Source organism: Lates calcarifer, linkage group LG13 (assembly GCF_001640805.2).
Source record: "Lates calcarifer isolate ASB-BC8 linkage group LG13, TLL_Latcal_v3, whole genome shotgun sequence".
NCBI lineage: Eukaryota > Metazoa > Chordata > Actinopteri > Centropomidae > Lates > Lates calcarifer.
In genome coordinates, this window is record NC_066845.1 from 10268762 (window position 1) to 10281985 (window position 13224).

Here is a 13224-nt window from a genome sequence, read left to right on the forward strand (position 1 = left end):
CACAAGGATGAAAGGACACACATACAGAGGAGAGGCTCCCATACGGGGGGGTGGTGGTGGAAGCAGATTACAGGATCAGAGGAGCGAGGGAACACAGATCAAAACACAAGCGGAACCATCAGCGCCTTTTTTTTTTTTTTTTACAGCAGAGAGTAACAACAGGCAAAACGAGAAGTGAACAATCAATCACGCCACTCCTGTCGGCCAATAAAACAGACTGTGTGATCACAGTTTCGGGTCGACAGGGGTCGGCCGACCCCGCGGGGCTCCAGCAAGGGGGCTGACGTGGTGGATGTGGCCCTTATCGCAGCAGCGCATTACAAAAGGAACACAGGCTCCCCTTCAAACTCCTCCCTGCTGGCATTCACAAAGTTTTTCAACAACTGCCTTTTTCCTGCACTCCCTCACACCCACACTGTGAGAAACTGCTGATCAAGGAAAAGAAAAGAACTTCAAGAACTCCACAGTAGACACTTTAGTAACATCAGTGCTTTCTGTTGCTGTACCTCTGAACAACTAAGGCTGCAAATAATTATTTTTCATAGGTGATCAAGTGACGATATAATGAAAACAGTAAAAAAAAAACATCCACCAGACTTTTTGGCACAGATGATTTCAGCCCATTTATAAATAACATCTAAAGAGCCAATCTTATTTGAATCATGAAACTAGAGCCAGCAACTAATTTTTAAAAAAATCCACAAATCCCCATAGTGATAAAGTCCATCACAGTTTTTCAAATGGTTGTTTTATCTAAAGATATTCAATTTTTAATGCTATAAAACAAAAAAAAGAGCAGTAAATCTTAACATTTGAGAAGCTGCAGCCAGAGAATTTCTGTTTTTTTTTGCTTGATAAAATTATTAGTTTATTTATTTAGGTATTTGTTGTTGGTTGATCAATCAATAGATAGTGGTGGATGTAGATGTGAGATTTGCTTGTAGCTGTTTTAGGATCTGTTCCAGGTCACAGATAGACACAGGTTCACTGCACTAGACTGAATAAAATGATTCATTTGGTCATGATGTATGTGTAACTATACTGTGTGGCTTTTTAATCACACACAGTAATCAGCGATGAAGTATTAATCATCATATCAACATAGTTTTGTTATTTCAGTAATTATATAATCATTACACCAGTATAAAAGTGATTTAGAGATGAGTGGTCATATTTGGACTGTTAGTGAGGTGAAGATAAAGTTTCCTTATCGAGTTTCAGAAAGTGACTCACGAGGGAGAAGTTGCACTAGGTCTATCAAAGACTTATGGCGTACGGGGTCTTTTATGGCTTTTCAGGTCTAAATCACTTACAGGCCAGAGCCCCCCATGGTCAGCGCGGTGTAATTTATCAGAGCGGTCCCGGTCACAGCAGCCCGTGGGCGACGTGCCGAGCCCGGAGCTCCAGAGATTAACACTCCTCCGTCAGAGTGAGCGGAGAGCTCTGACACATACATACTGAGATAAAACATCTGGCCTGTCTCGACTAAATATGTCTCCCAAGTGTGTGTATGTTTGCGGTGTCTTGTCTGTCTAGAGTGTACATGTGCGCGCGTGTGTGTGTGTGTAGTCCAAACATGATGTGTGTATCTTCTCTGTCCTCCCCTCTTCATCGCTGATATCTGGCAGGGTGAGTGGTTGCTCTGGAGCAGACGTGGAGGTCTTGGCTGAGATTGACCTGATCTCTCCAGACATTTGGTGCTGCAGTAAAAAATGGATGGATGTGTCCCACTGTCTGACTCCAAAAAACCTCCCAAAAATGTCTGAAGTACAGTATATCAAACCAAGGCACTTGAAGATGTGGGGAGAAAGTGTGTGTGAGCAAAACAAGTGCTCCCCCCTTCATCTCCTCCCCTCACAGTAGTAGAAAACAGACAGAGGTTAAAGTACAGAGCGGCGGCTTATTAAAGACTTCAAGACGCAGTGGTCAACCAAAACCATCAACGGCACCTCTTATGAGCTCTTAATCCTCTTACTCACCCTCTATTATCGCAATTTAATTGATTCATAAAAGTCACTACAGCGAGATGAAGTTTCACCAGCTACACACGAAACATGGAGGCTAATTGTGCTGACTTAGAGGGCTGTATCTGTTTTATCTGCAGACTGTTAAACTACTTATGAAAGCTGTAAAACTCACCAGTGACAATTTAGGGCAAATCAGCCTTTAAAACTCATTATACACCCATCTACATAAAACTATACCAGGCTGCTATAAAAAAAAAAGTATTTCACTTTAAAGCTTTATGAAAGCTTCAGAATTACACATGGCATCACTCGGCGGTGAGATGATAAGACTCAGCACAAGTGGAAAATCAAAGTAATTTTACACTGTTTTGGCACTTAAGTCCTCCTCCCTATTTCTGTGAAGTTATGAGGGTGAAAACCCGGAGAGTGCGAGGAGTTATCATAATTCATACATGAGATACAGCCCAAAGAGCCTCATCCCTCTATCTGCGCAACTGGCTGACTCATGCAGGCTTAAACTTCTGTGTCCTTTTTTTTTCACAGTCAGGTTAAAATACTCCTCTCTGAGAACTGGCGAGATAGACGAATGCTGTTTGTCATTGCCTCCTGACACAACTGATTGGAGTATTTTCAGATCTGATGACAGGATGATGACAGGACAACGTTGTTTCTTTCGCGTCTCCAAAACAGTTACAAATGGCTGCTAGATAAATGACCTGCATGACTCATCGCTGTGTTTAACCTTAGCCACAAAGACTACTTCATAAAGTTAGGTTGTATAATAAGGATATCAGTAAGAAAACAAGGCATGCACAAAAGTATCCTGTGTCACAGTCGCCTCATCCATTCACCCTGACCCTTTCTGTGGTGTCTGGCATCGGGATATTGGCAGTGGATCTTTTGGGTCCTGTGAGTTGCACCACAGGGCTTATTCTGGTGCATCCCATAGATGCTGGGTCAGATTGGGACTTGGGGAGTTTGCGGGCCAGGTCAACACCTTGAGCTCTTTGTCTTGTTCCTTGAGTGATTTTTGAGCAGTTTTTGTGCCTGGGGAGGCAGCTGCCAGCGGGGAGAACGTTTGCCATGGGAGGGGTGTGTGCTTGGTCTTCAACAACGTCAAGTTGGATGATATGTGTCAGAGTAACATCCAGATGAAAGTCAGGACCCAAGGTTTCCCAGCAGAACATTGTATTGTTAACAGATGATTAGTGTTATTCACTTCTCCTGTCAGTGGTTTTAATGTTGTGGCTGATCAGTGTGAGTAGACATACTTGTGACGGCTGTCCCAAAGGGTCAGTTCACCAACTCCACCCACTCTGCCTCCATACTGAAAACATGAATCACCATAATAATGAATTTAGTGACCTCACTGGAACAGACTCTGGTAGCAATAATGTCCAAATATACTGTATTAAAGCATGAAGAGTACAAATGTATTAAGAGCTGAACTTTTGTCTTCTTGATCCTCTTGTGTCCTCAGATGCAGTTGTCTCTGTATTTATGTTTTTCAGTGAGGAATCAGCAACATGACAATGTGCAAACCTGATGGTGTAAAAACAGCGGCCAACCTTTCTCGATGTGGTTTTTGAACTTCGGGGTTCAAAGTGGTCACTGTGTGAACATCTGCCACGTCACTGAAGCTATGGACCACCAGCATATTTTGAGCATTAAGCATCAAACAGCTACATTAGCAGCACTTTCCCTTCCTCTCATGCAAGTCCTGAGATGTACATTCTGCAAAAGAGAGGAGGCAGACAAATATAAACTTTGTGCTGCACAACTTCACAAACAGGTTCAGTGATGTTTAGATTTTGGTGGGTGGGTGTCAGGGATGACACATAGTTCAGAACATCTGTAGGGACTTCTTCTTGAAATAAGGACAAACAAAGTTTTCAGGCTGTGGCATGAACCTGGTCGTCTAAAAATGGCTGAAAATTTCTTCTTCGCCTTTTTTTCCGCACCCTCTGCATGGCGAACTGTGCCACATTACGCCGTTCCCTGTCAACATCCACATTTTTCAATTGAATTCAGCGACTAGAGTCAGACTGCTGATGATAGCTGTCCACGCTCCGCCCGTCTGCTGCACGGCCTCTCAGACCGACCCTTCACTTGCACTTCCAGGGAGGAGGCTCAGCCGCTTGCTGCTGACAGAAACTGCCTCCATCGGTCTCAACTTGAGAAACCACCCCAAAAAAAAAAGCTCCAGCAAAACTCAGCTGCACCGTTGGAACCAGAGAGTGAACTGGCGGTAGCTCAGGCTAAGGTTTCTGCGCTGTCAGGTGCAGCCAGGGGAAAGGAATTCCAGCTTTGGCGAGAAGAGCCGCTCTGATGGATGAATGATCCCGAGCAGTGTTTGTAATTCATCTCCCAGCGTGCCCTCTCCTGTCCCCCCGTGCGGATCGGGGAGTGTATGAGGCCTCCATCACAATTATACATCTACAGTGAAAGTATTAGTCTGAGGCTTAGACTTCACTGTTACTAATAATGACCTCTGGAAGTCTCTGTATCTCTGGCAGGCTTCCATGTTGACCAGTTCTCAGCCTAACAGTGTGAATGAACAGAAAACAGGGGAACAAAGGACACTCACACCACAACACTTAAGAAACTCCCTAGATATCTCAGTCAATCATCTTCTTGAACATCGAAGCATTTGCTCAGCTCTCTCTTTGGCTTTAATCAATTTTGTGATTTACCGATACTCAGGCTTTTAAAAGGGACACATTGTGCCTTAGCATGACCAGCTCACAACACGCAACCCCTGAAGTGTCTCAGAAATTTAAGACCGACGCCAAACAAGTATGTCAAGAAATTTCCTACGATAGTCTTGATACAGCGCTGCCGCTTAAGGAACAATACATGCCATTATCCAGCGGGGAAAGCACACACCCTGCACCCCTCAATTCTCTGCCCTTTCACCCCCTTTGGCGTCCCTACGGCTACCCACCCACACCCAGGGGGGTAGCGGTGCATGGACTGTGAGAGAGCATCAGACACAGCACACAAAGACATGGGAGCCTCAAATCTAATTTTACTTCGAAAGTTCAGCTACATTATGAAAAGATAAATTACCTCAAAGGAACATTGTGGTTATGGCTCGCAGAGAAAGTATGAATGATGCTCATCATGGTTATTACTTCAGTCTGTTCTTTGTCCTTTTAACAGTAACATGAACAGACCTTTCCAGTTAAGAAAACCCCTTCATTCCCCCCTCCCAACCTCTCTCCACGTCTCTTATAATATTTTTCCTCAGTCTGGCTTAAAACAACAGTGCCATCTCATTTCTTTGCAGGTGTCAGCTTGTGACAACAAGAGAGGAAGAAAAACACATCTTCTTTTCCGCTCTCGCTCTTTTCTTCTACCTGGCAGCGCTCGGGGAAACGTGTCCCACTGGAACTGTGCCACCCTTTCACCAGTACAGCCATTCTCGTTTTACACACTCATCTTTTTCTCCATCTATGAGAGAGAGACGGAATAGATTATCCTCCCACCCCATCCCACCACCCTGCCTCTGAGCGAGGCCAGAGGGATGAGAAGGGCGGGGGGGGGGCTAAAGCTTGGACTTTCAGGACAAACTGTAATTCTCCACTTTGTCTCTGGGTCGAGAACCCATCTGGCTGCAGATTTAGTAACTCTGCTTCAATAGGGCTCTGTTTACTCGAGTAGCTAGGTTTACACGGACAAAGTGAAGAGTTCATATAAAACGCATTACCTGAGAATAATCCTTTTGGTCTTTTGTAAATAGGATGTAATGATGGGGGATGTCCAAAGAGGGTAAGCATTTTGGAAAAGGCTCAGAAAGGCCAATTTGCGTGCAGGCTGTGGTTCAGTACCAGATCCTCTCAGCTGTACAACTGTGGTTTCTGACATATCAGTATAAGCATTTACTGAATTTCAGATAGATGCTGATTTAAAGGTTTTCATTCAATACACACAAATAAGAAAAACTACAAAAATTACCTATACTTTTCCTCCTCATTGTCTTTAGCTTTGACAAAATGCATCATTTAGTAGATATTCTTAGTGTACTACAGTAGTTTGCAGTACACTACCTTCAACGACCTGCCTGGTACAATGCCTTTTACAATTTCCTAAAACCCACCATGTCTTCAAACAGCTTCATTTGTCTGATCAACAGACCCCAAGTCAAAAAATTATTGATTTAATACCAAATAAAAGAGAGGAAAACAGCAGATCCTCACAGCTGAGAAGTGGACCTTGGGAATGTTTGGTGTTTTTTTAACTTGAAAAACTGCCAAAATGATTAGTTGAGATTGTTGACAGTGAAGGCAGCATGAGGCAAGTTGATGAAAGGCTCAGTAATCTTCCTCTTTTTAGTAACACACAAAGAGCAAAGCCATTTCTACAACAAACCTCCTGCTGGCTATGATCGTATCTCCCTATCACAGTGAATCAAAGAATGCAAACATAATTACAGTGGGGAATATAGTCAAAGCCAAATATGACCTGATAATATACAAGTAAATCAACATTAAGGCAGACGATTGTTCTATCTGACTGTCGGCCCTGGTGTCTCCACAAAGCTGACCAGACATGGCCTCATGGGGCCCACATACGGTCCCCATAAGCTGAGACGGAGCCCTTTAGGAAGGCAACATGGAGGGCAGCCAACAGAAGTAAAAGGACCATGACATCATCCTCTGTCCCTCGACCCAAAGTCAATAATAGTAGCAGACAGAGCAGATAGAGCTCTAACTCTGGCGCAGTGGCAGTGATTTACTGCCCTGTCAGCCTGTCTGTCATGAGGCACACATGCAACTGATATACAGTATGCATGCGTGTGGAAACCGAGAGAGACAGTGAGCACGCGTCTGTGCCCCCGTATCAAGTTTAATGATCACAGCAACACAAGACCACTGTTTTTCTTTTTCTCGGTTGTGCGACCCGAGTCATCTGCAGTGCAAAAATGTTCTTTTAATTCCAGTCATTTGTCTGTCTGTACACACAAACTTAATATACGCGCCTGCGCTTGTGAGAGCAGGTGTTTCTGGCGCCTCAAACATGTGTGCGTTCGCCTGCTAGCGCGCATGTTTGTTTGCTGCCAGGGCCCTGGCCGTGAGCTCAGCATGAATGAGTGAGAGAGCCATAAACACCTGAGGAAGCAGGGAACACACAGACGCTCTCTCCGGGCTATATTTACGGTCCTGATTGAGGTGGGGGCAGGAGAGGCAGTCGTCATGCACAGCTCAGCTCTGCCTGTGGCGAGGGTCCAACCAAAACACCAGGGCTGTTAAAGCCCCCCACGCCACCCCCCTCACCCCTGGATGAGTCCCAGGGGGCACTGGAGCGGACGGAATGCAGGCCTGGGTTTAGAGGTTCAGGGGTACGTCCTGTTGTTAATGAGCTCACCTCACTGGGCCTCTCTGGCTACAAGCCCTCGACACTGCCTCACCAGCCGCACCAGCACTGCCATAGCCTCTCTCTCCCAGCAAACGAAGACCTGGACCTGGACCACTGAAGCATGCCACGCTTCCTGTGCATAAGTCTGTGCCCTCGCGATGATCTCAAGAAGATGTGTGTCTCCCAGTGAACTGGAGGACGGTAGAAGGAAGTGCTGTGCCATGTTGAAATGGTCTGTCGAGCGCCGCAGAATGAACACGCCTGAGTGGGCGTGAAGGCCCGTAAAATGTGTGTGGGCATTAAGAGGACCCCATGAGACGTGACCCCAGACGATGCAGGACAGAGAAGGAGTTACGAGCTCTTACCTAAATGATGCATGTCTTACATGCTCTATTAGTGTGGGGTAAACATCATTCTGCAAACATGAAACACACACGCTTTCTGTGGAATACTGTAGCCCTGAAGATGGCCATAAGTTCAACATATGTAGCAAAGCAGGTTTATTTTAAATAGCACATTCTTATACACACAATCAATTTGACATGCTTCACAAAATTTATTTAAAATATAAAATAAGAAATACTATGAGAGACATTAACCCACATTAACCACATTAGACGAGAGCTCAGGATGTAAGAGCCATGTGGATAATGATGAATGCTTAAGGTTCCCATATTTTACACTTTTCCACAGTTTTATTTGAAATTTTGATATCCACAAGAAGATTTATTTGTGAATTTAAGTACCAAAAACCATCTCAAGATAGTTTTAAATCTCCTCTCTCACGCCTCTCTCTGGAGCTCTGGCAGGAGTGTTTTGTGTCTGCCTCTGAGCCTCTCTTCTGATTGGCTGCCTGTTTTCTGAGTGACGCACAGCCAGGCCAACAACAGGTAAGAGATTGTAGCCAACTGTAGCTTGGTGAAACTTACTGATAAATGCTAATTGTGATGGTCACTGAGGAAATGAGCCAAAAAGACAAGACCAGACTAAAATGCCTTGGTATTACAGAAAAAAATAAACTTTAGCCAATGGACTTTAACATCACTATCCTTAGGAAGGCATCCATTGATTGTGCAGTGTTTCCTCAAAAATTTTTTTTTTCTGCCTTGCAGCTTGGTGCTGTCAGTGGTGGATTACTGGATGCGCTGTGCTGGGAGCCCAGTTGAGGGCAGTGACTGTGCAGTTGTGACATTACAACTTTACAATCACAAAAGACATGGAAATCTCACTTTCTACAGTATGGGTTAGCTGAAAGTTTTAAACACGTTTTGACCTGACTGAGGATAAACTAACATCTACATGATGTTGAAGCACGATAACTGAATGACCAATTATTCACTGTACACTGACTATGTCAATAGTTTACTGCAGAAAACTGACCCTGGATTTGCATTTCATTACAGTATCTGAGCACATTTCTGCTAAGATCTTGTCAGACAGCCAATGTCACAATTCACAACCTTCTAGAAACTCTTTGGGGGCGTGCTTCACAACATTTGATTGGTATGGTTTACCTGTAACCAATTTGCTTACATGCTAGAATTTATAGTGTTTCTTGTAGCCTGCATGATAAACACTGGCCTATTGTTGGAGCGCACTGCAGTCTGGATTTGAATGTATGATACTTTGCACTGAATTATAACTTTTTCTGTTTATGGAACCTGGCAACATTGTCCTGCCAAAACACAAACAAAACACTTGCAAAAACATTTCCATAGTAGTGACTGTGAGAATACAGCTTACTGCGAAGTCCCACTTTACCAGCCGTGTATAGTTTCAGCTTTATATATCAGGCATTTGATCTCCAGAGGCAAGTTGTATTATCCTCTATGCTAGCCAATCAAATGAGGTCATTTCTTTCTGGTCAAGGCGATTGGCTCCTTGAGGGGAATGCCTGCTCCTCTGTCAGGTTTGAGCTCTGAAAGCCAACCAGGCATGTCTCTAATTAGACCGACTGCTGGTGCAGTTCATCCAAACCTCCTCTCTGCTCTCGTCTTCAGTCCAGAACTAATCACAACCATCAGCACCACTCCCCTCATCCCCGCTGAGCACCCTATCAACCACATGAGCAAATGGAAATATATGCAAAGACCAGCACAAACTAAAGCTCAAAAGTCAGACAGGGGCAACGGCTTTTAAATTCAACACCTTATCCAAGAGTGCAGCGTTTAACTGGCTGGGAAACTGAGACTGAACTGGAGGGGGGGGTTGGGAGGTCTGTGATGCGAGAGGCCATAAATGATGTCACCACAACACGCCACAGCAAGATCTCTGTGATGTGGTGGTCTGTTTGTGGTTTAGTGTACATGGGAGTGGAGGAGGTTTGAAGGTCGGCCTCATGAAATCCCCACCCACTGAGCCACAACACTTGAGCTTCTCTTATGTGGTGTTGTATATGTTTATGGACTCATAACAGTGACAAATGAGCAGCTAGATCATCAGGACCACTGGGAGTGTACACAAACCACAGACTGATACAGTGTAAGAGAAGAATATCAAACCTAAAAGCAACTGTTTTCATTGTACTTTCATGTTTTTGTGGTCCAGAGTGTGGATGTAACTGGGAATGAGACAGCAGTGAGAAGGAGACGTAACTGGCTTTTACTGACAAGAAAAGAGGGATAAAGAGTGACATTTTTTGGTAGAAGTAGAGCTGAAATTATTAGCAAACTGAGATAAAATCAATCAGAACCAATTGATAATCAACTCATTGTCTATATTTGCTTGTTCCAGCTTCTCCAGTGTGAACATTTGCTTTTTTTCTTTGTTTTAAATCAAACTAAATTTAATATCTTTGGGTTTTTGGAAGTTTGGTTGCACAAAATAATCAATGTGAATATATCACCTTCAGCAATTTTCACAATTTTCCATTATTACTAATTGATATATTGTATTTTAATCCTTCATGACTGTACCTACATCAAATGAATTCAATCAATCAATTAATCAAGAAAATAGTTTTAAAAAGTTAAAAAGTACTGCACTGTTTTATCAAGGTAAATAAAGGGGGAGAAGGAAGGTTAAGACAGAAACAAAGTGGAGTCATCTCTCAAATTAGCTGAGAGATGGAGATTTGCATTAAGTCTGGCGTTGTGAAGAGATTACCAGCCTGCCCATCGAGCTGTAGGCAGCAGTTGGGTCCGTTGAACTCATCACAGCTGTATGGAACCAACAGGACCTCGGAGCGTACCCGCTCCATCAATGCTGCCATTGTCTCAGCACTGACGTCAAAACGCCAAATATACTTCATTACGGTCTCAGAGCCTACCTAAAGACAGTGGTGCTGTGTTATGCAGCACCTACATCATGCCACTCTATACCTGCAAGCTGAGAGATGGCAATATCTTGAAGGGCATGGAGCAGACGGGTTAATGCAGCTTTAATGACATCAGTCGCTGAATGGATCAGAAAGGGGAGAGAGGATGTAAGAGCCCACACCTCCACTAGTGAGGAGGATTTAAAAAGGTCAGGATTGTAAAGGTTTTCCTTTATCTTTCTACGTGATAAAAGCGCCGTTACCAGTTCACTTGGCCTTATCTTGGCCAGGAGGACTGCGTCTTTCTTCTCCCCTGCCTCTGATAGTGTGATCTGTCAGGCTGTAAAGAGCCGGTCTGTTTGTGGGTCACTCAGTCAGCACACCAGTCCACTTAAACTACCCGGCGAAAGGAAATGCCTCTGCTTTATTGGGGACAGAAGAATACTCCAGCTGCCATGGCGTGGGTGGGTGTGTGGGTGTGTGCGCGCACGCGTGTGTGTCTATTTTCATCCCTAAAAGTTGCGCTGCTGACTCGGCCCACTTTATTTCTTTCTGACTGCAGGAAAAATAGTTTTCAATGCAGTCCCACGGGAAGTCTTGGGAAATAATAAATAAATCAGTAAGCAGAAGAGGCATTTCCAGTCCAGGAGCCAGATACATAAAACTTAACTCAGATTCAAGGCTAAGCATGTAAGAAACTTTAAAAAAGATTCAGCAAAAGAACTGTGCATCTGTATTTCTTGAAGTTCGCTGCCATTTATTTCAGATTTAAGGACAGACTAAACACCTGAAGATGCAGGTCAACAAATGGAGCGTAAAGCATTAATTAATATTTGCTGTAATGTACAGACAGGATATCACGTAAATAACATAGATAGTATGATAAATAAGATTTATAATCATATCTCCTGTACGTCTAAATGAACCTGGCTGAGCTAGAAAATGATATTCTACCATTACTGTGCCTGTGCTTCTAATATTATGGACAAACCCAAACCATGACTGAGTTATAATTATAATTCTTCTGACTGTCATTTTTATTCCACAGCCTACAAGGTTTCTGCTGTCCAGTATGTGCTCTGTATGTGGTTTGCATGGAACCTCTCAAAATAATGTCATAATAATATTAACATAATTATTAGTATATATTCCAATTTAAAAACCTGAGTCCATCTATGAGGTATAATTTGGGGATTCTTTCAAAAACCTGATGCACATACCAGCACACACTTACATAAGAAGACAGTATGGAAAGAAAGGCAGGCAGGAGAAGAAGAAGAAAAAAAGAAACTTCCCTCCACTGTTTGCTTTAGTTAATTCTAGGTTGGCTGGTCAGTGCTTTCAGTGGTGTTGTTTGTTAATTAATGACTGTTATGACAATTCCCCCGAGCGGAGCAGCATGGGCTGAAAGGGCTGGACGCTCCCATGTCTAATCTCATCTGGGGCCCTCAGCCCAGTTCGCCTTAACTTCAGCTGCTTCCAATTTGGGCTCAGCACTTGTGCTGCGCTTGCCATTTACATAACCATGAATATCAGCTGCTGCTGTTGCTGCTGCTGCCGCTGTGGCCTTTTCTGCACACTGGCTGCAGCGTTCCCATACGTATGCGATTTATGTGCCTTTATACAGCTCTTCTCATGAATGCATAAATACTCTCATGAATGCAGCTAAATCTGACATTGAATCAGGTTTTTTTTTTTTTGTGAATGAACTGGAGCAGGAGAGACTAACATATTTAACACCTGCTAATGCAAACACAGGGGAATCCAGGAATGCAACTGAAAGAAGAGAGGAGGGCTGAATGCAAAGGTGACTCTATGTGTTGTCAGCATAATGACTCTGATAGCGCTTCTCTGTGTGGTCTGAGAGGAGTGGGAGTTGAGGGTCACCTACTCTTGTTCAGCTCCCTCCCCTTTGACCTCGGGCTGGGGGTCCCTCCACTCACAGCCACTAAAGCCTGCTGCCATTAAAGCAGCTAATCACACTGAACAGCTGCATCCCTCACTGTACAAATCCTCAACACCTCGCTCTCCCTCCCACGCATTCATCCTGGCAGCCAGACAGACACATATGCCGACGTCCACGCACACTCCCACTCTTCCTTTTGCTAATGGCAAGCTGCAGCTGACTGATGTTTAAAGCGCAGGGTTTAGCGTGTAGGCCTGTGATAAGCTGCGCTGAGCTGTGAAAACACAGATTACATTTCTGCAGCTTATTATAGACAGCGCGCCTCTGCCTCCCAGCCATACCCGTAATTGCAACCCAAAAACCGCAGCCTCCGCTTGGCTGCGAGATACGGCTTGATGGGGACCCCCGCGGCAGAGTTTTGACAGCCATGCTAATTCAAGTCTACGTTCCCCCATATGTTTTGCTGCACGGCGGCCCCCCTTCTGCGATAAGCTGCAGCCATAGTTCTTTTAAGTGCTTTCCTCCATAAATCAAATCAAGGCCAAGATGTCAACTGCTGTCTCTTAGTGTCATCTTCACACTTTTAAGACTCAATCATAATTAGCAGATAGAGGGCAAAAGTCCAAATTTTAGTCCAATAATGCTGTTCTGTACGTTGACTCTGATGCAGCCTGTATGTCTTTGAGAGCGAGTTCTAATATAATAATGTTGCTTTTATGGGTTACATTTGATATTCT

At 44.0% G+C, this 13224-nt stretch overlaps 1 protein-coding gene across 3 annotated transcripts in view; it reads right to left on the minus strand.

Moving 5' to 3' along the window:
• emid1 (EMI domain containing 1) overlaps positions 1-13224 on the minus strand; it is a 52519-nt gene that overhangs the window by 28610 nt on the left and 10685 nt on the right. The window lies entirely within an intron of this gene.